The sequence below is a fragment of the Rousettus aegyptiacus genome, unplaced genomic scaffold (assembly GCF_014176215.1).
Source record: "Rousettus aegyptiacus isolate mRouAeg1 unplaced genomic scaffold, mRouAeg1.p scaffold_m13_p_4, whole genome shotgun sequence".
Classification (NCBI taxonomy): Eukaryota; Metazoa; Chordata; class Mammalia; order Chiroptera; family Pteropodidae; genus Rousettus; species Rousettus aegyptiacus.
Genome location: NW_023416307.1, coordinates 135,060,254 through 135,086,403, shown reverse-complemented (window position 1 = coordinate 135,086,403; position 26,150 = coordinate 135,060,254). Strand labels below are relative to the sequence as shown.

The window sequence follows — 26,150 nt, the reverse complement described above, 5'->3', positions numbered from 1 at the left end:
TGTTCCCCAGTATTCTTCCAGTAAGGCAGGGACATGCTCTTTCCAAGTGGAGGCAGAGAGAAAAGCCCCTACACAATTTTCCGGCCTCTTTCATTTCTCCTGGAGTTGGAATCATGGAGGCCGTTTGTTGAGGTGAGAGAACAACAGCCTGAACCACTGAGTCCTCGCATGGGGGACAGAATCCCCCGAGAGTTATCCAGCATATAAGAGATTTTACAAGCACAAGTTGTAAACTTTACGTGTCTAGCTGCTGAGATTTGAGGCTGTGTATTATAATATCATAACATAGTCTGTCTAAAATACCCTTAAACCCTTGTGAATTCTCTGTAATCAAAAGTCAAGGTAATTGTTACAACTTCATTGTTATAAATCATTTATAACATGCTATAAGTTTAATCAGAGCTTAGGAGCTATTAAATTCCTAAGTGAGGAAATGCACTAACATTCAGAACAGATAGAAAACTTTCTGGAATTCTGAAGTTTTTGTTGATATTCTAATACTTGCCACAGTATGATGTCTTTTGATGAGTTTTATGAAGACCTTGATATGGTCATAGGCATGGAATCTCCAAATTTTCCTTTACACAACCTTTCTCCCGATTTAATCAAATTACACATATTTTCCAAGGGATAAACTTTTGAATTGCAGAGGCTTGTCAAAGCCCACATTTGCAATGATGTTACCATACTTCATTGTTATGTTCCAGAATTGCAGTTGTTAAAAAGGTAATGTTTGTTGAATTAAGTCAAATTGAACAAATATGAAATGAAGGAGTAGGAAACAGATGATATGATCATTGTGCTGGGGAATTTATATCTATTATGAGGTGGCTAATATTATTCCCTTTTTGCAGATGAGGAAATTAAAGTTTAGAAAGGTTAGGTAGGCTGCCAAATGTTATACAAAGAGTAGTCGATGTTGAAGTTCATAAATTCTGAGATATGAGATAAAGCCTATGTTCTTCACACAATGTCATAATACTACCTTGAGTTGAAACAAGTATAAATTGAGTCAAAGTGAATTGAATTGAACTATATTGAACTGAACTGGAAAATCCATCACAATGCAGAGATGTGGGGCGCAAGACTCTGTAGTACTCTTGTTAATTATGATATATCATTACAACCAATCATCATATGCCTATTTCCTAAGGGTGATCCTTTAAAATATTGAACTCTTAATATGTTTTTAATCTACTTTTATTAATAAAAGTTTTAGCTAATAAAAAAGTTTTGAGCCAAACTCTTGGGTGATTTATATTGCCGTAATAACACCTATCTCTTTCTTTGTGATAATGATGTCCTTGGTGTCAGAGTGCAGGAGAGAGGCCTGATTAGCATTGGTTTATAATACTTCTGGTCACATTTGACCTGTCCACATAGGGTGAAACTCTCGGGAATTATAATCACAATAGGAATTCACTAGTATATCAACTACCAAAAGAAGCTAAGAGGCAGGTTCTATAACTGGTTTTTAAGTCATCTCACATTTCGAGCCAACAAATTTAAGGAAAAAGCAGCACCTTGAGCTCATATCACTGTGGAATGCTACTAACAAACTGTTTTTGAAATACATCAGGTTCAACGTCCTTATTCCTCAGAGGAAGAAGCAATGCTAATATTTGGAACTGATCTTACAGTTTATAGTTTATACAGAGTATTCACACCCCCATTATCTTGTCTATTGTGTCTTAGCCCTATTTTTCATTGAACTTAACAAATATATATTGTTCAATGCCCATTAGACATTGTACTGAGAACTTTGGGTTGGCATGGCAAAAAGAGGGTGTGACATATTTAATAAATGTTGAATTGCCCTCAACTTGCAGACATCCTAATAACAAAGAAAAACAGTTACTGATATAAAGTAGGAAGTGACACGTGTCTATGAGCGGTTCTAATAATTTTTTAGGGGAGTTCATGTAGGAGTGATTACATTTACCTTAGTGAAGAGAAAGGTTCTCAAAAATGACTAAGAGGAGGGGCATTTGAAGAGATTTTTAGATAGGCAGGCTTTGAATATGTAGACCTGGATTATATAAAGCAGAGGAAATTGTTCTAGACAAAGACAGAAGGCAAAAAATATAAGATGTGGAAAACAGTGAGGACTCTTTCCTTAATTCTCAGTCACATTAACTTTTTATATTTTAATGTCTAGAATACCATGAGTTATCTTAGAGTCAATTTCAAGAGGAACTTACTGTTCATCAGGCTGTGGAGTAAGATGTGTATTAAATGAATGATGGACTCTTCAATCAGTGGTGTCTCATAGTCAAGGACTTACCATAACTCATTTTGGCAAAGTCAAGGGTAAACGAAGACGAGTAGAAGAAGCTGAGATTCAAAATTTAAGTTGTAGAGAAATCATAAAAGACCTTAAATAACAGATTAAAATTGCTGAGACTTTATTATATGGACAATCAGGAGCCATTGAAGGTTTTTTGTTTTGTTTTGTTTTGAGTAAGAATTAATAGGATGAGAATAATGTTTAGGAAATTAAATTGACATCAATATGTAGGTAGGATGAGAGTAGAAAGGCAGAAGGGAAGTAAAATACTGAGAGGTGATTAAAAATAGTTAAGAAGAGAAACAATACAAAGCATTGGATTAGTTACTGAATAATAAATCACCCCCAAAATTTAGTGGCTTAAAACAGGAAATAATTTATTTATTTTATAATTTTACAGATTGGCAGTTTGGGTTGAGTCTATTAGGGCTGTTCTGGTCTCAGCTGGTCTTACTCATGTACCTACCATCACTTATCAGAGCTGTTGGTCTAGGATGCCTTCATTTGGAATGGCGCATCCCTCCTCCATGTGTTTTTTCATCATCCACCAGGCTAGCTCAGGCTTGTTTGCATGAAGGCTGAGAAGAGTTCCTGCGGAAAGAGCAGAGTGTCAAGGCCACTTGAAACCTAGGCTTGCAACTGTCACTTCACTTATACTCTGTTCCATTAGTCAAAGCAAGTCACAAGTTCAGACCAAGTACAAAGGGAGGGAAAGCAGAGTTCACCTTTTGATTCAAGTAGCTGCAAAGTCACATTACAAAAAGAATAAAAGGGAGGGAGGGAAATAATCATGGCCATTTTTTTGTGGCAATCTGCCATGGTCCTCAATTTATTTTCTTTAATATTATTTTCAGATGGTTATCATTATATGAAAGATATAGAAAAATAGGCCATTTTCCTGGATCATATCTTATTATAATTTTGAACTGTCACCATCCTTGTTCAAAAGAAGCACAGCAATATTGTTTTTTCTTTAGTTTAAAATTCACCAATTCTATCTGATGATTTAGTTTTAGTTTATTAATCTTGAAACATTTGCAGTGTCTTACACCATATTTAATAATAATAATTAATGTAACTTTATGACTAAATTTGCTTTTTTATCCTTCTATGTTCAAATTACGTTACAATAAACACATTATATTAGGCTTAGTAAGTGAAAAATATAAACCAATGGAGGCCTATGAAAGATATTACAACTCATTGTTAGAAAAACATTTGATTCTTAAAATATTGAACTTGCTATTAATCTAGAATTTCACTGACATGCTCATTTAGGAATTTTTTTCAGTCTTTCTCATTCCACTGGTAGGTCTGTTTTTAAAGATCTTGAGAAGTCAAGGAAACCTTTCGACACATTTTATGGGCTAGGAGAAGCAGCATAAAACATAATTGGGTATCTTGAGACTATTTCTCTTCAATGTCAGCCCCCCAAATTATGTCGTTCTTCTATATCTATTTTACATAAATGACCCTGGTTTCCATCCAGTTGCTTTCTTGAAATTTAAAAATTTACAAAACATATTGTTAGATAAAAATACATGGAATCCCATTTCATTAGAGTGAATATTCTCACAAGATCGCATAATCTCATTTTCCAAATAAGTATTGAACCTGTTTCTCCTCTTCATAGCTACTACCATTTCTCTAGTTAGAAGGTCAATCCTCTTCTGGACAAATAAGTAGTCTCTTAACTGGCTTATCTAGTTCCAGTTTTTCCTGTTTTGCCATGCAGCCTTTTGTTCCTGAGTGTACTTTTAATGAAGTATTAGTCTGGTTGTGTTCTTTAAGGAAAAAGGGTTCAAGTAAGTTGAAAAATTCTATAGATCGTATCTTCCATGCTTGTAGAGTCATAAAATCTGTCTTCATATTAAAAGATTTGAGATGAAGATAGTAATGTGCTTTTCTGTTCTGCATTGCCCATGATCACAAGTCTATTTAACCTGAAGCACCAAGTGCATTAGGGAAAATTAGGATAATTATAGTAGAAATTGGGAGACAGAGTCAATACTCAAATTTCAAAAGAGGACTTGTGAAGATCAAGGCTAGAAAAATTCTCGAAATCCCAGCTTTATTGAGAGAGAATGGATTTTCAAATTCCAAAAGGTCTTTTAGCATTGGTGGTATAATGGTTAGCATAGCTGCCTTCTAAAGATCTGTTACGTACTACATTTAGGCTTAGTGGATACACAGATCACTATATTTTACCAAAAAAAAAAAATGTTGGGAGGTTAATCAGAGAGGAGTGGTATATAAAGAGTGCCCACCAGACCGAGAAAGGAACATGATAGTTTTCATGAGGGGAAAAGAAAATATTGGGGAAGAATAGGTAGAGGGTAAAGAAGCAGCCTGGATCCTTTACGAATCCAGTACCCTCACTTCATGGGCCTTGATCCAAGGGGTGCCAGAGAGGAGAGATGAAGACCACGAGCAGGTTGCAGGGAAAGTTGAAATGCGGGGGTGTATGCACTCTTATCAGTCGTAACTGAAAACACACTGACTTGCAAGATCCTCTCTTGTGCCAATATAAGCTGGCTGTAGAGGAACAGAAAAGATTTCACACACATTTAGGCTGAAAAACAGCAGGGAATTTTGCCAGTGGAATCTTCCTTGACAGATGTGTGGCAAGGAAGGAATTCAAAATTTCTCTTATGCTCCTATCAGGGCAATTGAAAATAGTTGAAGAATGAGACGGTAGATGTGCTATGAGTCACCTTAGTAAATAGGAAGGTGATCCTATATGAAAAACAGTAAAGCAAGGTGAAGTCGTGGTTGAAAAGCAGAGGATTTAGCAGGTCAGTGGGAGCCAAGGAGAAGTAGACATTGGGAGTGAGGATGAGGAAAATTGGGTTCTCAAATCTTTGGTTCTGCTGAGAGAATACACAATGAGCTACACCTATTACAGACACTGGAGAAACAGACACATAAAAAAAATTTACTGCACAAAGTTAGGTGAGACAAGATAGGTCTCAATCATAGTTCGACTAGTGAAATGCCAGGTGGCATTTATCCTCATTCCAGACACCATTTTGAAGAGGAAATTGTGGTAGACCATTTGAAGGAAAAAGTGTTTGAAAGAGAGTTTAAACTTTAAATTGAGGGAATATTAATCTAAGTGAGAAGATCTTAAACTGGAAAAGATTGAATTACTTATAACTAGAAAGTTTACCTTATTATTTTTTATCCATCATTAGAAATGGGGATTTTAAAGGAATTAGTTACATAGAAATATCATAGAATTTTATGCATGTGAGTTGTACCTATAGGTACCTACTTTATTATCTGATTCCTCTTTCAATCTAGAATTCTCCAAATTTATCAAAAATATATTTTAAAAAGTTAACATTATAACTTCTCTTAGAGCAAGTATTCGACAGAATATCCTCTGGGAAATAAGGTCCTTTGCTTTTAGAGTTATCTCTTAAAAACAATCTTTTTTTTCTTTTAAACTCATGTTTTTGAAAAAGCTTTTTGAAATTCTGACACATTTGAGGCATTGTGCTAGGTTATTGTACTAGAATGATGACTCAATCATAAATTCTGACCTCAAGGAAGTCACAGATTTGCAAAGAAATATGTGTTTGTTTCAACGACATATATATTAATTTTAGAACAGAGCAGAGATGACTAGTGTGAATCCTGTACAAGGATTACATAAAAATTTATGAGAGGTTTCACATTTTTCTCTTTAAGAGAATGATCAAGGCAAAAATATTCTCTCTCGCCATTTCTATTCTACATTGTAGTAGAAGTTTAAAAGGTGCAATAAGGCAAGAAAAAAAAGAGAAAGATTAGAGAGGAAGAATTGAAACTGTTAATATTGACAGATGGCATGATTATCTATTTAGTGAATCTTAAAGAAAATAAGATAGGAGGGCCAATATTCTCTGACTTTGAGTCTTACTATGAAGCTACATTAATCAAGACAGTGTGGTATTTGTGAGATGGTAGTTAAATAAAACTGAATAGAGAATTCAAAAATACACTCACACGTACACAGTCAATTGATTTTTGATAAGAGCAATAAAGGACTTCAATACATAGTGCTTCAACAACTAGAAATCCACATGGAAAAAATGAACTCGATCTCTATATCATGCCATATGTTAATTTAATATGGATCACAGACCTAATTTTTAAAATAAGCTTATAAAGCTCATATAAGAAACCTAAGAAAATAGCTTTATGACCTAAAAGTAGCCTAGGAGAAATCATTTGCAAAACATATATATGGTAAAGGAAAAGAACTTGTATTCTACAATTCAATAATGAACAGACAAACAATTCACTGAAAGAAAAAAAAAAGACCAGAATAGAGACTTCACAAAGGAAGAAATACATATGGCCAATAAGCAAAAGAAAAAGAGAATTCAACATCATTAGTCTGCAGGAAAATTCAATTAAATCAAAGACATACCACTCCAAACTTAGCAGAATGGCTAAGTTTAAAAAGACCAATAACACTAAATTTTGTCAAAAATATGAAGCAAGCAGTGATACAGAGTGTAATATAGTACAATCAATTTGAAAAACTGTTTTTTTTTTTAAGTTGAGCATATATCCCTTCTATGATCTAAACATTCCTAGAGATTTGTCCAAGAGAAAGACAAAGACTATATTTCCACACAAGTCTTTGTGGAAAATGTTCATAGCAGATTTATTCATAACAGTTCAGAACAAGAAACAACCCAAATGCCTATCAACAAAAGACTAGATGGATAGTTTTGATATATTCATACAAGGGAATAATATTAAGCAGTAAAAATGAAAAAAAAAAAAAACCAAACTACTGATTCATACAACAACATGGGTGAATCTTTTAGACAATATAGAGCAAATGAAGTCACACACACACACACATACGCAAAAACACACTGTATGAATTTCTAGGAGAGCAAACATTAACCTTTTAGGGCTGGGAATTTACCAATTTACCAGGAAGAGGCAAGAGAAAACTTTCTACAATGATAGCAGCTCCTATGTCTTAATAGCAGTATGATTTACACAGGTACAGGCATATCAAAATTTATTAAATTGTACATTTCAGATTTGTATATTGTACTGTATATGAATTTTACTCTCCAAAAACAAATATTTAACTCATTTAGTAGGAATGATTTTGACAATGGCATAGATAACTAATTCCGAAATGTTCTATCATTGCCCAAATAAGTAAATATGTTAATGAAATAGGCGGGAGAGCTTTCTTTCTCTGTTGGATTTATAAATATAGAAGGGAAATAGCTAGAATAAACACAAGGGTGTTGGACTGATATTGAAATTATCAGATAAATTCATTGTTCTTAATATATAAATAGGTAGATGCAGAAATATGTGTGTGTATGTGTTTGTGTTGTATTTCCTAGCTCTGAACACTGAATGAGGTTGAAAGCAATGAAGTAACTAGTAGCAATGAGCACAGCTGGTACTCAGATATTGGCTCTTAAATACCATTCTCTACTAAAAATTACCAGGGCTCTTTGGAGGAATGATTAATTCCAGAGCTAAAGCTAAAAAAATATATACAAAATGGGTTGTCTGAGGAAGTAGGAAAGTACTCAAATAATGTTGGAGCCGTACTGAAGGGGCTACCGATGTCCAAAAATGGAACAATTTGAGCATCACTACAAGTAATGCCAGAAATGGATAATTCATCCACTAAAATAGAAGTGATGTGGCTCCAAATTGATATACAAATAAATAAATACCTTAGGTGGTAGCATAGTGGGAGGAAATGACAAGGAGGTAAAGGCAGGTGTCACAGCGTGGGGGCCACGCCTGCTTTTTTGTGGCCCTCTGCTCCTGCTCATATTTTCCACTTTGCTTGGAAAAGCCTTCCTTTTTTTCCTCACCAGGTTGGCATTCCTCCTTCCTTCACTCCTTCTCAAGGCCCAACTTATATTCATCTCCTTCAGGAGATGTCTTAAATTCTAAGAAGTGTCTTGGCGAAGTAATTATCGATCATTTGTTGTCTCTCTTATTTTCCACAATGCCTTTCTTTCTCAGTATATGCAGCAGAAAATGTTGTAGATTTCTCAGAGCTCTCTTTTCTCTTGGGTTTATGTTGTCTTTTCTATTTCCTATTTACATCCCTCCATCCCCACTGGTGGATGACTTAGGTTTTAACTGTGGTTTTTTTGTTTATTGCTTTTTTTGTTTTTGTTTTTCGTTTGTTTTGTTTTTTTGATGCTTTGCTATGAAAGATGCTATAACATTAATTGTATTGTACTAAATTGTATCTCAGCAATTGGTTGTGAGCTATGAAAATGAAAGTAATAGGGGTCAATTTAGTAAAAAATTAGTTTATCTTGATGCCAGCTGTGAAAAATTCATAGGACTGGCTGGGAGCCAATCACAGAAGCCCTTTAAGGTGCATCCTTCCACCTGCTTGCAGGGAAAACCTTATTTAAAAAAAAAAATGCAGATGACTGCAGCTCTCCTTCTGTCCTGTGATTCAGAGATGTGTTTTACTTTGCTCCATGACTGGACAGTTCTGAATTGGATGCCCTGACAACAGATGGCTCTGTCAGCCAGTTGGACCAAATGAGTCACAGTGATCTGCCACAATGATGTACATCAAACAGCCATGGGGGCTTCAGGATTCCCAATCACCCAGGATCAGAAAGCAACCTCACGCAGGACTCCAAGCTTCTTTTCCCCTCTCCTAGGCTCTGGCTGAAAATAACTTATAGAAGTTACATGCCTCCCCACTCTCCCAATCATCTGTTCTGAAGATTAGATAGAAAAATCAAGATCCAGATCAAGAAGAAGCAGACAGCCTCGGAGGCAGGTAGGAATTCCTCAATGTGGGTTAGACCTTAGGGAGCAGGCCAATGAAAACAATGGATACAACACACGACAGGTGCTAATTATTCTGCTGCTTATTTGATACAAGTCATTTGATAGTTTTTTCCTGCTGGATACAGACATTGTAGCCCTAACTACTTCAGTCCTTGAACCTGATCTTATTATTGTAATGATAACTGAGTTGCAAGGTGAGGCTAGCAGAGTACCTGTTTAAGACGAAAACTCCAGGAATTTATAGTTCTTAAAGGAATGCACAGCCCCAGGGAAAGACTGGCGGCATCTGAGGGGCTTTGGGAAAATTACAATGCCTAGTGATTTTATGTGTGCGTGTGTGTTTTTAGAGGCTTCTTCAGACCTGTTTGCTAATGTTCCTACCGTCATGAGAATTACCATATATTATAAATATTTAATTATAACTGATATTGATATGGTCATTTCCAATTTGCACAATCTCAGTATAGTCTCATGTCAGGGTCATACATATGATACCTATAAAGATAAGGTATATAAGTAGAAACAGTTTCTACTTATAAAAAGAAGAGAACTGTGTAAATAAGTTAAAAAATAAGATGTAATTAACAGGAAATTGAGAGGGCAATAAACAATGTCTTGGATACCTGGAGAAAATAAAAAATGATGAAGGGATGAGACATAATAAGTTATTATATGGCCAGATCTTTTCAGTAGAAGATGTTATTGAAGAGGGAAGCTAGGATAAGTTAACTACAGCCCTATAATCTATAAGACTTGGACTTGAGATGTTCAAGGATGTTGCTGAGCTCTGTCCAGGGAATGGAGACACCTCTTCCCAAACTCACCCAGATTATTTTGCTGATCTGTGAGGCCTGGGTGTAGGGGATGTTGATGAGACTGTAGATAACTCAAGGTACTTCTGCCATCTTCATGAAAACCGTTCCCAACCTATATCCATGTAGGATACTATTCTATTCTTTGTGACTCTTTTCTCCTACCTTCTTACTTCACATTCAGGCGTTAGTGACTCTTGACTCAAAACTGGTCACCGCAATGGAGGACGATGCAGTAAAGTTAGAGAAAAAAAAAAAGTATTAATTTTCAAAAGCCTTGTTTTAGTCCCAATATAAAATAGATTTAGAATAAAAAATCAGTCAGATTCAGTTTATCTTCCCATTAAGGAGAGACCAAGTTTTCATGAAATGAGACAATGGTAAAGGAAAAGGATGAAGAGTATAAAACAGAACTGGATAATGATGGATGCCAGCAAAGGGGCTCTGAGGCCCTCACTAGGCTATCCCCACACTTCATCTCCATCTATGTTTAATCCCAGAAGACAAGATAGAATACTCACAGAGTTTGAGGATTTGGATGTAAATGAGAAAATTCAAAAATTATATAAGTAGCAGATAGGATGGAGGCAAAACTTGTTTCCATTTGTCCAGAAAGTAAAGGAACAGAACAAAACATCTATGGTCAGATCATGAATCAAAGAATAGTTTACTCTAAGGTCAGCTTATTGCCATGCAGGCCATTACAGGAGTTGTGTGCTGGTTCAGGCAGAGGGTAAGTCCAAGTTCAGATTTCTGGGGGAAGGAGAAAAAAAAAAATAGTTAACAGGCATTTTGTTTAGACTGATCATTCAGGCCAAAACAGTTCTGCTAATCATTTATGAAGCAAAGAATAAGAATTTGGAAGGTCGATGTAGCCCCGGTCACAGTTAAACGAGGAGGAATTCATGAGTCTTCTCTAAGTAACATATTGAAAGGTAGTTCTTTGTAATAAGCAGTTTCTATGGACAAAAAAAAAAAAGTATTAGAATTTTTTTTAACCTTTACTATTTTTTGGAATCACAAGGCTCAAGTAAAGTTTAACATTTTAAATAGATACCCAGTAAACCAGGAAAATCAATTCAACTCTAAGACATACTTGGATTTTAAGACTAAAGAAAGCAAAGGAGCTGACACTGTAGCAACACTGAGAAACAAAATCAAAATTTTTAGAAGAGCAACAAAATATTAGCCTCATATTTCTTTTCATTAACATTCAACACAAGAAGGATGTAGAGCCACAAGATACCAAAGGAAAAAGTATGAAACAAAGATTGTTTAACCACTAACATTTTATTTATCACATAAAGTCTGTTCTATGAACAGTTTTGATCATGCAATGGCTCAGTGAATATTGTACCCTTGAGCCCTTTTGAAAGAATTGATAGGCAATGAATTTGGCTAACTAAAAAGTAACTAGGTAAATAGTGGTATAAGAACTGGAAATAAGTATTGAATGTATTTACCTGTAATACCTAAACAACAACAACAAAAAAACATGGAAATTGAGATGTCACAATAAACTATTAATGTTATATGCCTTGAATATATAGAAATTATATAACAAAAAATTGGATAGATAGACAAGGAAAAAAGGTCAGAAATTAAATAAACTCATTGTCTTATTTACTTTATTAAAAGTAAAACACTCTTAATAATTAGAGTCGAGTGAGAGAAGAAGAAGTAGAAGAGGGAAAAGAAAAAGGAAATATCCTAATTTTTAATCTTTTTTATAGTAGGGAACCCGGAGATGTAGTTAAAAGAAGTACATTACTAAGGGTTTAATATAAATTATGATAAAGTTTACAACTAAAGAAAAAATACAAAACCTGAATAACAGAAAAATAATACACACAAAAAAGAAAATTTATAATAAAAGACTTTTAAAACTACAAAGAAAATGCAATACAAATAATATAATGGAACAAAGACAACATAATTTTTATAGCAATAACTCACCGAATGCTTAACTTAGCTTTTTTAAAAAAAAGAATCTTCAGGATGGATTACACAATGCAATTCTGTGCTCTGTGTCACACACTCACCTGAAACAAAGTACTTAAGTAAAGCTGAAAATAAAATAATTAAGAACCAGGAAATAAAAATGAAAATAAAGCAAGGATTTCAGCCAAACAGTATTAAAAAAAAATCTAATAGAGAGGAAGGATGTAATTCACAATGGACATATTATAATTATAAATATCTGTGTACCAAACATTCATAAAGCATAAATCACAGATGATAGAAGCAGAGAGAGATATAAAAACACTAGTGGAGAGACATTTATTCACCTCTCTTGGTCCATGTCAGGTCAAGTGGATGAAAATAAGTATATATAATATCGAAATAGCATAAATAGTGAGGTAGAACTAAATTGTAAAGCAACTCTATACCTTATTAATTTTGAATAAACTTTGGAATGTTTGGGGAAACTGGCCCTGTATTGGACCACCAAAAATTCCTTAATCTATTCTAAATTAAAAATAAATAGAAATATTATATAGAAACATCTCTAATCACCATGCAATAAAATGACAATGAAAAAGCTCTTTTACCTGGAATTTGCAATAGCATTTTCTTAAAGTCTAGGTTGAAGAGGAAATAAAAAATGAAAATGGTCATATGTGGAAAAAATGTAAAAAAAGACACTTTAGAACCTATAAAATGTAGTTAAAACAGTGTTTAGAGAAAAATTTATAATTAAAAATATGGAGTTATGAATAGATATCCAAGTTAAAAATTTAGAAAATGAGAAATGAAATAAATTGAAGGAAAGCAGAGGAAGTTGGGTAGATTGAGTATTGATCCCACTTTTTAAATTCTGTTTGTATGTATCCTCTGCCTCTTGACATTGTGCTTTGCCATGTGAATTTCTTTGGCAAATAGGATGTTAGTAAATGCAATAAAGGCGAGGCTTGCAATGCACTGTGCAGTAGAGCAAGTCCTCTAGTGCTTCCATTATTGTCATGAGAATAATGTGCCTCACTTAGCTTGCTGATTCTAGGAGGAGGATGAAAGACACGTAGAGGAGAGCTAAACAAGCAAATTTAAACAGACTGATAGCGTGAAACAGCTGCTCCAGTCACTGAAGCCTGGAGAGGAACTACTCCAGCCAATACTGAAGTTCAAGAGTCGAAGAGTGCCATGGAGATTTTGTGGTTGGTTGTTGTGTGGAATTCCTATGGCAATATGAATGAATTCATTAGAAAACAGAATAATGGTAAATTTTGTTTATGAGTTTTTAATTTAAATTTTTATTGAGCTTTTATTTATGTGTTTCTTTTTAAAATACCAATAAAACGTTAATCTCATTAAGAAAAAGAGAGAGAGAAAAAACTCTCAAAGGCAAAAGTAAGGAATGTTAAGGAAGAAAGGGAATATTCTGAGGAACAGAAGAAAATTAAAACTCAATAAAATGATTTTATTCTAATATCTGAATAAATTTGAAAACCTGTATGAAGTGTTTTATTTTAAACAATGCAAAATATTTCAAAGCTTATCTCAGATGAAATAGAAAATTTAAACAGACTGATTCCATGAAAGAGAATTAGCCACTTTCCGAAAACACTAGGCCCAGTTAGGTTCATAATAGAAATCTACTAAACCTTAATGAGTAGATAAATTAATCCTATTTAAACTTTTCCAGCACATTAGAAAAAGAAAAATAAATAATCCAAATCATTTTTGTAATGAATACAGATATCAAAATCTAACAAATTTTGTACATAAAAGAATCCTAGAAAATAATCTCACTTATGCATATCAATGCAAGCATCCTAAATAAAACATTAGCTAATAAAATCTAGCAACAATTAAATCTACCAACTAGGTTCAATTCCAGAAATGCAAGGATGGTTCCACACTGTGGTATCTATTAATATCATTGATCACTTTGATACGTTTAAGAAAAAAAATAATAATCATATCTAAGCCTTTGAAAAGGTGTTTGATAAAGATTAATAATTATTTTGTATTGAAAAACAATAAATAAGTTAAAAATTGATGTAAGTTTCCTTAATGTGGTAATCTCATATTTATATATCTATTTTTGTTTAATATATATGTCAGCCCCAAAGTCACATTTTACTTACATTGGAAATAAATTGCTTTCTTGTGCACAAAAAAGTTACCAGATAGAATATATAAAAGTTATTTGTGAAAGAAATATTAGTAGAAAATGAAATATCTAAAAATAAATCTAACAGGAAATTCATAGTTTATTTACGAAGAATATACTAAAAAGGACATTAAAAAAGGCCTGAAAAAAATGGGAAGAGAGAATATGTTCTTGGTAGGATACTTTAGATCATAAATACGGACTTCCCATGATAATTTTTGTGATTCCAATAAAAGTACCTTAAAAAATAAGAAAACTAGAAAAGCTGATAAAGTTAATATGGAGAAAAAAAGGATAACTGAAGAAAATTTTAATAAAGAAAGCTTTGAGACTGAACTAAACTCTTCCAAGTACATATACAAATACATTATATAATAAAGATGGTATCTTAAATTTATGAGAAATGGGTGAAAAGTTCCTTAAATGTGAATTCGTGTGTCATATTATATACCAAATTCAAAAAATGGATCAAAGACTTGGAGGTTAAAATATAAAATAATAAAAATACTACAAGAAAATATAGATTAATTCCATTGTAACCTTGGAGTTATAACCTTTCTCTGACTTAAAATCTGGAAGTCATTAAATAAAAGGTTGACAAATTTAATTGCATTTAATGAAAAAGATCTATGCATGAAAATTAAAATCACCATTAACGGCAATGAAAGACAAACAACAAAGTAGGACTTACACACACACACACACACACACACACACACATATCTGATCTTATAAATGAGCAAACAATATGTACAGATATTTCCTGGGAACATAAATGTAAATGGCTTTAAAACACATGAGAAGATGCTCAATCTCACTTATAATAAGAAAAAACGTATATCAAAGCTATGCTACAGTAACATTTTTAACCATTAAATTGACAAAAATTCTAAAGCATGATTACACCTTTCACTTGCAAATGTGGTGGAATCGGATATGTTGGGAATGGATATTGACTCAAACCAGTTACTAAAGATAATTTGGAAATATTTGTCAAAATTATAAATATATCCACCTTCGACACTGCCATTCCATTTCTACTACTTATTTCACAGATATGGTCAAAATAATGCACGCAGATTATTATTCATGCAAAATAGTGTATGCCGCAGTTTTTATAATAGAAAATATTTAGCAATCACTTGAATATCCACCGGTATTGAACTAGTTAAATAAATTATGTATATTTTATAATATATATGTTTTATTTGTAATATATATTTATATAACATATAAAAAGGAATATAATGCAGCTGTATAACATAATGGGAAACACACTATATATGGATATATATAATGGCCATTAGAGAAAATATATGTTAAGGCTGCATATGTATTTATATATTTTTAAATATTTATATATTTATTTTTAAGCAAAAAGTGGTTTTTTTAATTAGTGCCTTTAAAAACATACATGTGTATCATGCAATATCTTGTCTATAATGGGGTGCGTAAGAATATCTGTGTGTGTATGTTTGTGTGTATTTATTCTGCTTGCATACAAATGTAATAACATTGGTGGAAACACAAAACCAGTAGTAGAATTATCTGTCAGAGTATGGGAATCAGGATGGGAGCTGGACACACAAAGGCAGGGATGGGAGCAAGGTTTTTCAATATCACTTTACACATTTTTTTTTTTTTTTACTTTGAACTACGTTAATGTATTATTTGTTTAACTAAAAAAAAAGTCCTTAGTGAAAGAATGAACATAACAACTAGAAAAACAATGATAGGGAAGGAAGAAATATTTCAAACTAAAATGAGTAGACTAATGGATGAGAGTGGAATAGGAAGTGATATAATCAGTTCCATAAGCTATAGTATATTGCTCAGTCTGGGGATCAAAATCTGGTGCCCAATGTCTGAGTTTAGTGGACAAATGTGTACATTTTCTGCCCAGCACACTACTGTTTTAAGGTGTGAATCTTAATATCTATGTGAGCCTACTTTTTCTAGTTTGCTATGGTCTCCAACCATCTATTATTTTACATCAAATATTGAACATTATTTGAGTTGTAATCTCTCACATAGAGTCAGTCACCTGTGACCAGATATTTTCATCATTGGCTGTAGAAACCATTGCTTTCTCCTGGTCAATCTCTAAGAGCCTCTTCACTGTAGGAAAGATGTAGCTTCTAAGACTCAAGGTTTTAGATGATCCTCTAATGAAGGTGAGAGGTAATCCTTTTGAACCCACTTCCTCAGGAGTTAGGGGACCTACGAAGGTTGTGAAGGAAAATCTGTGTTTTTTGACCTGTTGTGAAAAGCTTTTCATAAGAAAACCAAATGTTCCCCTTAACATTTACTTAAAAAATTAGAAAATGCGTTAGTAACAGCCTTATCTCCCAGATTTGCACAGGAAAGGATAACATGACCTTTTAAATATTCTTTTTTAGTTAATTCTTAGGATCAAGATTGAGAAAAGCAATTGAGAATAAATACTGGAAAAAATACTACCGTTAAACAGCCAAACCTGGAACTGTGAGCCCCACAAAAGGGAAAGTAATTGATAGATGAATAATACAATGTGTAAAGATGTATTAGTGCTTTCATTATTTTGTACTATTTCTATTCAGTTGGAGCTGATTTCCATAGTAATATAGTTAGCTAAAAATCTGCCTTTGTATATAAGTCTCCACAGAAAAAGCAAATATGAAAATGGCAATTTTTAAAACAATATTCTGTTTTTTGTTTAATAAAACTAATGTCTTCAAATCTGCTTTTATTAAAACACAATAAATACCATCAATTTTTGACATGAAATCTCATTATATTCTGTAAATATTTATCACTTTCTAGGGGGAAGATTATGCAGTAGATGACTTCTCATTGATTCACTCATAAAGCTGAGTTAGAAGTGAAGCTTCTTTTTATTTTCATAAAAATAAAAGAGACTCAGAATTTGACATCCATTCCATTTGGACCAGCTAATCAGACAAAGCACAGATGGTGCACTTTTCAAGAGCTTTTTTTTTAGCATAAGAAAAATTTAAAAAGTAATGTTAATATAAAAAAACTTCAAGGTAATATAGACTGAAAACACAATGCTACTGCAGACATCATTTTCTTTCCTGTTCTGGGATTTATTTTCTTCTTAAATCTAAAGTTTTAGTATCAAATGTATTCTATTTAAAGATAGATAGAACAGTATAATTTATAGCCTTTTATGAATATAGGTCTTAAAAGAAAATCGTTAGAGTCAAATAATGGCTTAAAGTGGAACACGAGGCACTTATGCAGTCTTAATGTAAACACCTAGGGCTCCTTGGGAACTGACATGACTCAGCCATTGGTCAGATTTCTACAAATGTGGATTCTTGGTCATTGGTTGCTGATGTCTACAACCATAGATTTGTGAGGCCTGACATAGTTCAGACCATCTGATCTAATCCATGATGCTGTAATACAAAGTGAAACTTTAGGGATGAAGGAAATAGAAGACATGGCTTTCAGGAATTTGATAGTGTTGGGAGTGAAGTACAAGCAAAGGACAGTGACCCAGGACAATTGGATGACTTCTTATCTAGGCATGCAAATATTTTGCGGTTCTGTTGCTCAAAGCTGCTTGGACTGGGGTAGTTAGCTCCCTTGTCTGAGCCTCAGTTTTTTAACCTGTAAAATGAGAGTTAAATTATATCTGTGACTCGACCTTTATGTAAGGTTGACTATTCTGAGAGTCTGATGAAAGTAGATATTCACATACATTTGGATACTTTTGGATACCTCAGAAGTGCTCCCACTAAGGATCCATGGACTCCTGGTTAAGGCCCCTGAAATGAGCAATCTCTAAAAACATATCTCAAACATTTTTATCCATTTATTATTTGGTCACTTACATTCCCATTCTTTTTTTCTAGAAATGTGTAAATATTTTCCTCTTGCAGGTTTTCTGATGCTCAGATATCTAAAGTTGATAACCGTCATTAATAATCTTACATAGAATACTTCCTCTTAATATTAAATCCTACTCCTGGAAACAAAAGACAGTTAGACCTTATTCATTTTATCCCTACTTCCTTCTGAGGAAAGGTGATGATGGGGGAAGGGAGGAAGGCAAGATTCTATCATTTTTGCTATGTGAGGAAAACTCAACTTGTGTAAGACTTTAGCCAGGTGTATTAACTTTTGAGTATTTATACTTTAACCCTAGTGCTCTAAGTTATCCTCTCAGATAGAGCCACATAATAGTTTGGTGTTTCTTTGCTGAGCCTTGAAAATTTTTTTATTAAATAATATAAGATCAAACCATTAAAAGAAGAACAAACCAATTAGCCTTAGAATATTATTCTTTGTTTTAACTATTTAAAGTTAAATTTATTTTTAATGCTTAATTTATTTTTAAAGCAGTATTATTATTTGGTGAAGAAAAGTTATGCTTTCGGAGTTCCAAAATCATTCTGATTTTTATGATCCCATTTGAAGCTCAGAATATTTTTTTGTGGATACATCTTGCACATGCTGCTATTTGTGTTCAATTAAACAATTTCTCCTTCAAATATAGTGGCTTTCCATACTCAGTTGATATATTTTAAAAAGGGACTAACCATCCACTTTATGAAAGCAATTATTTAATTTTTCTGGACAAAAAAGAAGTAATAGCAAGCATAACATTCCAGATCAGTCAAAGTCAGTTTCATATGGTGGCTTCTTTTTGTTCTTGGCCATTATGCTTATGGGGTTCCAGTCAGACTCTAGGACTTTAAAAATAATGAAATGCATTGGAAGAGAACTTGGTATTTAGAATATCATTCTTAACAGACAGTATCCTTTAATATGTTCTGGGAAAACTGAGTTAAGATAATAAACTGAAAGCATGTAGCTAGCTTATTTACTGCTCAACATTTCTGGAAATGATAAGAAAGATAATTTTAAAATAATTAAATAATTACTAAGTTAGAGATGGGAAAAAAGACCTAAATGGAGCAGAAATTTTAAAAAATTCCTGAACAAATGGAAAGCAGATAGAACTGAATAGATGGCAGTGACTGAAGAGCACTACATATACGAGGTGTGGGCAATTGTTCTATAGAAGTTCAAAGCTAAGAGTCAAAGAATTCAGTTAGAGGAGCGGCACAAGGAAAATGATGAAGGTGATAAATTGGGGAAAGATATCTGAGCACCTTGCCTTCTGACTTGGTTTAGTGGAACAAGTTAAAATAGCAGATGCTTGGGAGAAGCTGACGAGTGTCCAGATATATGACAACTTTCGGAAGGGCCTTATAATCTTCCACAATCAGAATAACAATTCCAGAAACTTTTTAACCAGGAATATATCCTACCCCTACCCTCATATTACTACTGGAGATTTGTCTGTGAACCAAGGTAATTGAAGAGGGTAATTCTCCCAGTTATAATGTATCAGAAAAGTCATATTAGTCATGGAATAGAAATTCAAAAATTTCAAGAAACATTTCATCTAAAATTTGAAATTTTAATAGAGAAAAGAAAGAATGAAGAAGAAATTATGAAGAAAAAAAAAAACAAAAAGAATTCCAAAGATGAAGAAAAAAATATTCTTTGGATTTTGAGATATACTTACTATCAGAGAGAATGCATGCAATAATTTCACTGCATGGATGAAATATGTAAAACGTTAAGTATAATGAGAAAACTAAAAGTTTCCAGAAAGATAAAAATAGGTTTTCTATGAAGAAATAAAAATCAAATTAACATCACACTTCTCATCAAAAGCAATGTATATTAGAAAACACTGGAGCAAAATGTTTACTATTCTGAAGGAAAATGATTTTGAACCTAAATTCTATACTCAGTGAAAGTGACATTTAATTTCAAAGGCCTACTAGAACCATTTTAGAATTAAAATGTCTTGAAAAATTTACCACACATACAGCAAACTCATGAGATATAAAAATCAAAAAACAAAACAAACAAAAAAACCCAAGCAAACAACCAAGCCAAATTGCAGTCAAAACACATATAAAACATTGTTAATAATAAGTAATTATTTGTGGAGAATCTAAAAGTAGTAATAATCATCTGGATCTCAAGCCTAGATCATCTCAACCTATAATGTGGTGGGACTTAGTGGTGTCAGAAATTAAAATTTCCTCTAGTGCCCTTGTTTTGGTGTCTCATGTTGCCTTCGGGTTTCCCTAGAGACTCCTTTTTAAATAGAATCTGAGATTGTAGCTCCTTCAGCTATAATCCATTATTGTAGAAGAATCCTGTTAATGTGGCAATAAGGTGTGAAGGGGAAGTGCTATATGAGCCTATTATTAGGTCTCAATCTCTTAGAAGGCCTGTGATCTATGCAGGTAATTTTTAGCTTTTTCCCTCATTAAGTGAGACAGGAAATCCAGAGGGCGCTGGAGTGCTGCACTTCCCTTTTCTACCTGGAAAGCTAAAGGGAACTGGTGTTGGGCATTTCCCTTGCTCTGTACGAGTTAGGTTCTGGGAAAATAGTTTCTCTTGAAGGACAATTTTTTAAAGAGGACAGAATGGTCTGGGCGTGTTTCAGAATGGTTACTTTTCCCCTCCCTTGTTAGAAGCTCCAGTAGATTTGTATTTGATCTTTACTGTGAAAAGCTGGTGAAGCTCATGAGGATGAAACTCTCAGAAGTGTGGGGAGCCTTCTAATGCTAGACCTCCAGTAGTTTTTATCTCTTAAACTAGTCCTTGCTCCAGCAACTGGTAAATTGCTATTTATATGTTCCTACCAGTTCCTGGCTCCAGTGGCTTTTCTTCCCAATAAGCTGTGATATTCTATCCATCTTTCTCTCCATTTTGGGAGGCAGCAGGTGGCCCAGTGACCTCAATTCTCTGATGAATCTGGGAAGAGCTGTTGATTTTCAGTTTGTTCAGCCTTTTTTGTTGTGAAGACAGGGGTGATTAATTCTAAACTCTTCACATGTTGGATCCAGACAGTTTTGTCGATGAATTCTACTTAACTTAAAAGAACAGATTCCAATGGTATAAAAATTATTGAGATTATAAAAAGCAAATGATTTCAAAATAATGTATAAATCAATTATAAGTTTTGAAGTTATTGCACAAAAACGGAAAATTGTGGATTCATCTCTCTTCCGATTATAGAGAAAATGCCCTAAATAAAACATTTAAAAGTGATGAGACAGACTTTTTTTATAACCACCTTTCCTTTGAAAAATATTTTTGGAGCAAGATCTTAGCTTTTCTAATAGTTCTGTTACCACAAATGAGAAGATTTTCATTTTCAATTCTCTGAATTATTTATTGAGCACGGTGCTAGGCACAAAACAGATATACTATATATGTTTTTAATGAATGATTGGCTATCACACACAAAGCTCTATAAGGGGAAATGTGAGAAGCACATAATGAATAGGGCAAGGTTACTGCCCTTCAGGAGCTCACAGTCTTGTGGGGAGTCAGCCACAGACATAATACTAACCCAAATCAGATTGTGATAATTGCTACTATAGAGAAACAATCACACTTCTATAAGCGCGTGTGGGAAAGAGAGATTAATTCTCAAAGGCAGTGTTTATTTAGATCATGGTTTAAGAAATAGAGGGAAATGAAGCTTTCTGACTAAACTTAATTTCACAATTACCAAGAATCATAGAATTAGATTTGCACAGTGGTCTATCAGAGGCTTAGTTATTGCCAATTAGATCATAGAATTGTTTTAGAATGTTTATTCTAGATTCCAAAAAGTTAATTTTGGATCCTGGGTTTTCTTAGACTTTAGCACTCTGAAGGTAAATACTGTGTCACTATTACAACAAATATAAAATATCCTTGGTATCCTGTCTCAATATTCTTAGCTTAAAAACTTCAGCCTCTCAAAGTCTCATCTAAAAGATTCTGGAGATCCTCAGGAAAATTTCAAATGAACACTTGAATCGTCTCTTGATCTGATGCCCTGCCCTACCTCTCAGTGCAGTCCACAGCTCTAGAAGCCTCTTACTGTAGTGCTGATACTGTCTCCTTGACCTTCAATGGTGCTGCCTCCCACTTTGTTCCCACAACAAAATTGTTTTATTCATTTAAGAGGAAAAAATTCTCAGTTCCCCACACTGCGTGACCCTTTGTGAAATGGGCACTAGTGTGGCTATGCTTTATGTCCCACGATAAGTCTCTCTCCCTCTCTTTCATACACACACACACACACACACACACACACACACATCCACAGACACACGCATACACACACACATAAAAGCATTCTTATTTGCCTTTGCAAAAACCTATGCAGTTTGAAAAGGGGACCATCTTCAAAAAACACCGTTTTCTTTCTCCATTCCTTATGAACTTTCCTCATTACTCTCTTTTTCAAGCAAAAACATTCACACTTCTCTCCCAAACCGGACAAAAAATTCTCCTCCAAATCCTGGAAGCTCAACTCATCGGTTCCTGAGATATATCTGATCACTTCTAATTCTCAGTGTTGGATATAAATTGCCCTTCACAGACTCAGGGTGATGAGAAAAATTTCATGTCTTCATTTTTTATAAATCAAACTACTTTGATTTTCAGGTCCTTCCTGCTTGGTGATTCTTGGGGGCTTCATGCCATGGTTGGGACATGGGTCTCTATCTCAAGCCTTCCCAGAACTCCACTGCCCAGACATAGCAGTCTTCTCTGGAAACTTACTATTTCCTCAGGCCGCTTCCAAGGAGATGCACATGACCTACTCTGCTTGCATGACCTTCAGATCTTTCTTTCTTTTATTTCCATTCCAACTTTAGTCCAGAGGAATCTTCTAGTTAAGGAAGGGATGTTGCTCTCCCGCTCCTATATTTTTTCCCAAGCTACTCAGCTTCTTCCTCCATGTTACTTTGCTTCCTTTCTCCCACCTCTCCAAAACACCTGTGATTTTCTAAAGGTTTGGGTTTGGGAAACAAAGAGCCAGCCATCTTCTGGTTTCAAAGTCCTGCAGCATTCTTCCCCTGAGGCAAATGCTGAACAGAGAAGTCTGTGCTTAGAAGGAAAGGAAGGGAAAGAGGCACAATAGAGGGATAATCGAATCGCAAGATTTACCTCAAATATTATCCAGCTGCATCAGCTTCAACTTCACTGTAGATTTTCTATGACATTTTTGAATTATGAAGACTTTTAGAGATGGCCTACTTCTATCTCTGATAAAGAGAAGGAGGTCAGAAAAATGTTGATTTGAAGATAATTCTGGTTATCTATTACTGTGTTTCAACCCGTCCCAACACGTAGTGGCTTAAAACAACAACAATATTTATTATTATCATTATTTCTAATAGTCCTGGAGTTGATTGAGCTCAGCCAGGCAGTTCTTACTTGGAGTGTCGACGTGGTTGAATCAGACAATGGTGACTGGGACACCTGAAGTCATTTTCATTCACATGTTTGAAGGTCGAAGCTGCCTGGTGGCTCAATCAAGTGGGGGCTGAATAGTAGTCTCCTCCAGCTTCTTTCTCTATCTTTGTGTAGTCTTTGGCTCAGGGTTCTGGAGGTACGTGTTAAGAGAGAGAGAGAGGCAGGCCAACAGAAAGAGGGAGAGACAGAGAGACAGAGAGACAGAGATAGAGACACAGAGAGAGGCAGAGAGACAGACAGAGACAGATGAAGCTACATTCCCTTCCCGTACATGAGCTTGTCTCTGAAGACCAGCCTGTGTTCAAAGGTGAAGAACTAGATTATACCCTTTGATTGGAATGTCAAGTAATTTGAAGACATTTTATTTTTTTATTTATTTTTAAACATTTTATTGTGATAAAAGACACAGCATAAAATTTAACATTTTAAACATTTTTTTCAGTATACAGTTTGGTGTTGTTAAATACATTCACATTGTTGTGCAACTGTCTGTCACCACCGGCCATCTCCAGAACTCTTTTCATCTTGCGAAACAGAAACTCTGTATCCATTAAACAATAACTTCCCGCTCCCCTCCTCCCAGTATCTGGCTGCCTACCATTCTACTTTCTGCCTCTGTACGTTTGACTACTCCAGGTACCTCATATACTATTTGGCTTATTTCCCTGAGCATAATGTGCAGACGTGTTTTAAAACCTCACAGTTTTATATCTTTCTTCAGGCTGTTGATCAGCTCCATTTCTTTAACATCTCATGTTATATCCCTTCTTAGCCTACAGTTTATTCCTTTAATAGTGTGGTGGTTAATTTTATGTATCAACTTGACTAGGCTAAGTGATGTCCAAATACTTGGTTGAACATTATTTCTGGGTGTGTCTGTAAGGGCGTTTTCAGTGAATCAGAATAAGTAAAGAAGACATTGTCTCCAGTGTGGGAGGGCATCATCAGACCTATGGAGAGCCTAAATAAAGCAAAAAGGCAGAGGGAGGAAAATTTTGCTTTCTCTGCCTAAATGCTGGAGCTGGGACATTGGTCTTTTCCTACCTTTGAACTGGGACGCACATTAGCAGTTATCCTGGTTGTCAGGTGTTCAAGTTCAGATTGCAATGACACCACTAACTTTCATGGGTCTTTAGCTTACAGGTGGAAAGTTGTGGGACTTCTCAGTCTCCATAATCACATGAGCCAATTCCTTGTTATCTATCTATATCTATCTATCTATCTATCTATCTATCTATCTATCTATCTATCTATCATCTATCTATCTATCTATCTATCTATCTATCTATCTATCATCTGTCTATCTATCATCTGTCTAATCTATCATCTACCTTCCTACCTATGCATTTTCTTCACTCTTATAGTCAAATTCCTTTTTGGCTTTTTTGTCACTTAATGTGTGAAGTTTAGCCAATTCCTCTCTCACTTTCTTGCTTTTTCCTCTTCTCACTTTTCTGCCATTTTCTTCTTCTAGCTAGGCCTAAACATTAGAGTTAAAATGATTTTCTAGACTCTTAGACTATTACATCATTCATTCATTTTTAGACTAATTTTAAAGATATTACATTTCACATTACTACAGAAATTGATTTTTGTAGTTTGAATAAGATACAGTAATTATGCAGGAATATAGAGGGTCTGAGTTAGGAGATTCAGTCTTTCTGACAAATTCTGAGCTCCATATTACTTGTATGAGAAAATATTGATTCCAAAGAGATTTTGTGTATCAAAGGGAATTGTGGGAAGGAGATAGCTAGGAGCCGATTGAAGATTCTCTACAAAGTGCAAAGTGAAGAGTTTAGGATAGGCTAGCAACCACCCAGAGAATATGTCACAATGCTCTTTATTCCTTATCCATGTTAGACGTGGCTATGCACTTGTAACACTGTAGGTGAACGTGGCCTCAACCCAGTGACCTAGGAGCTAGTACAAATAAAACTATCCATTGATACACAAAATAAAAATATTTTGCCTTCTTCAGTCCATAATCTAGAGAGAAAGAGGTGAAATCAAGCTGATGAGAAGACTGTGGGGGTGGCTTTTGCTTCCAAAACTTATTGATGACTGAAGGCATATTTATAGCAATGTGAATATGGTGTTTTTCTGACTGGCATAAGACAGTCCTGCCAAAGGGTCCATACAAACAGATATCATCAATAATTGCTTGTGTTGATTGTGGTATGTAACACTTTCAAATTTTTGTATCCTCAGTTTCTAAGACATTAATGACCTTGGATACACATGGGGACATAGCTTTACATTGTTTATTCATTTACAGAATGCTATACAACTTGTCATCATAAATGACACAGAAATTTTGTAGCGGCAAATAAATTGATGTAATTGCAGAAAATATGATTCTGTCCTCAAGACACTTCCCTTGCAGACTGTCTTCACTTCTCGGGTTTCTTTTACTTCTCCCACATCCATACTCCTGTGTAGAATTTAGCACACTGAAGAGGTACAAAAATCAATGATGATGATGTGACAATAATTTTTAATTTCATACCCTTCAACATGCTGCAGAAAAATCAAAAGAGAAATTCAGAAATGTTTTACAAAGCATATTGCATATGCCATTCTGGATACATATTTAGTGTCCTGATGCTGTAGACAACTGCTTAGTTGTTCATTTTATTAAAAAAAAAAAAAAAACTGAGCCTTTTCAGAGCTAAAACTGAACAGCGTTTGATTTTAATATTTAAAAAATTGAAAGGAATATTTTGGCAAGCTTATGATGATTTCTGACTACCTTAGAGAACTCGAGTTTTGAGGAGTGGTTTGATAAAAAGCAAAGCACACAAAATCAACTTTATATGCTGTTCACTGGAGGCCAATGCCA

General features: G+C 34.2%; 1 non-coding gene across 1 annotated transcript; it reads left to right on the top strand.

Moving 5' to 3' along the window:
• The first annotated feature begins 5,864 nt into the window (after nucleotides 1-5,864).
• Nucleotides 5,865-5,971, top strand: LOC118602333. The gene has a single exon (XR_004950676.1). It is a non-coding gene; the product is annotated as a U6 spliceosomal RNA (small nuclear RNA).
• Nucleotides 5,972-26,150: the final 20,179 nt, after the last annotated feature.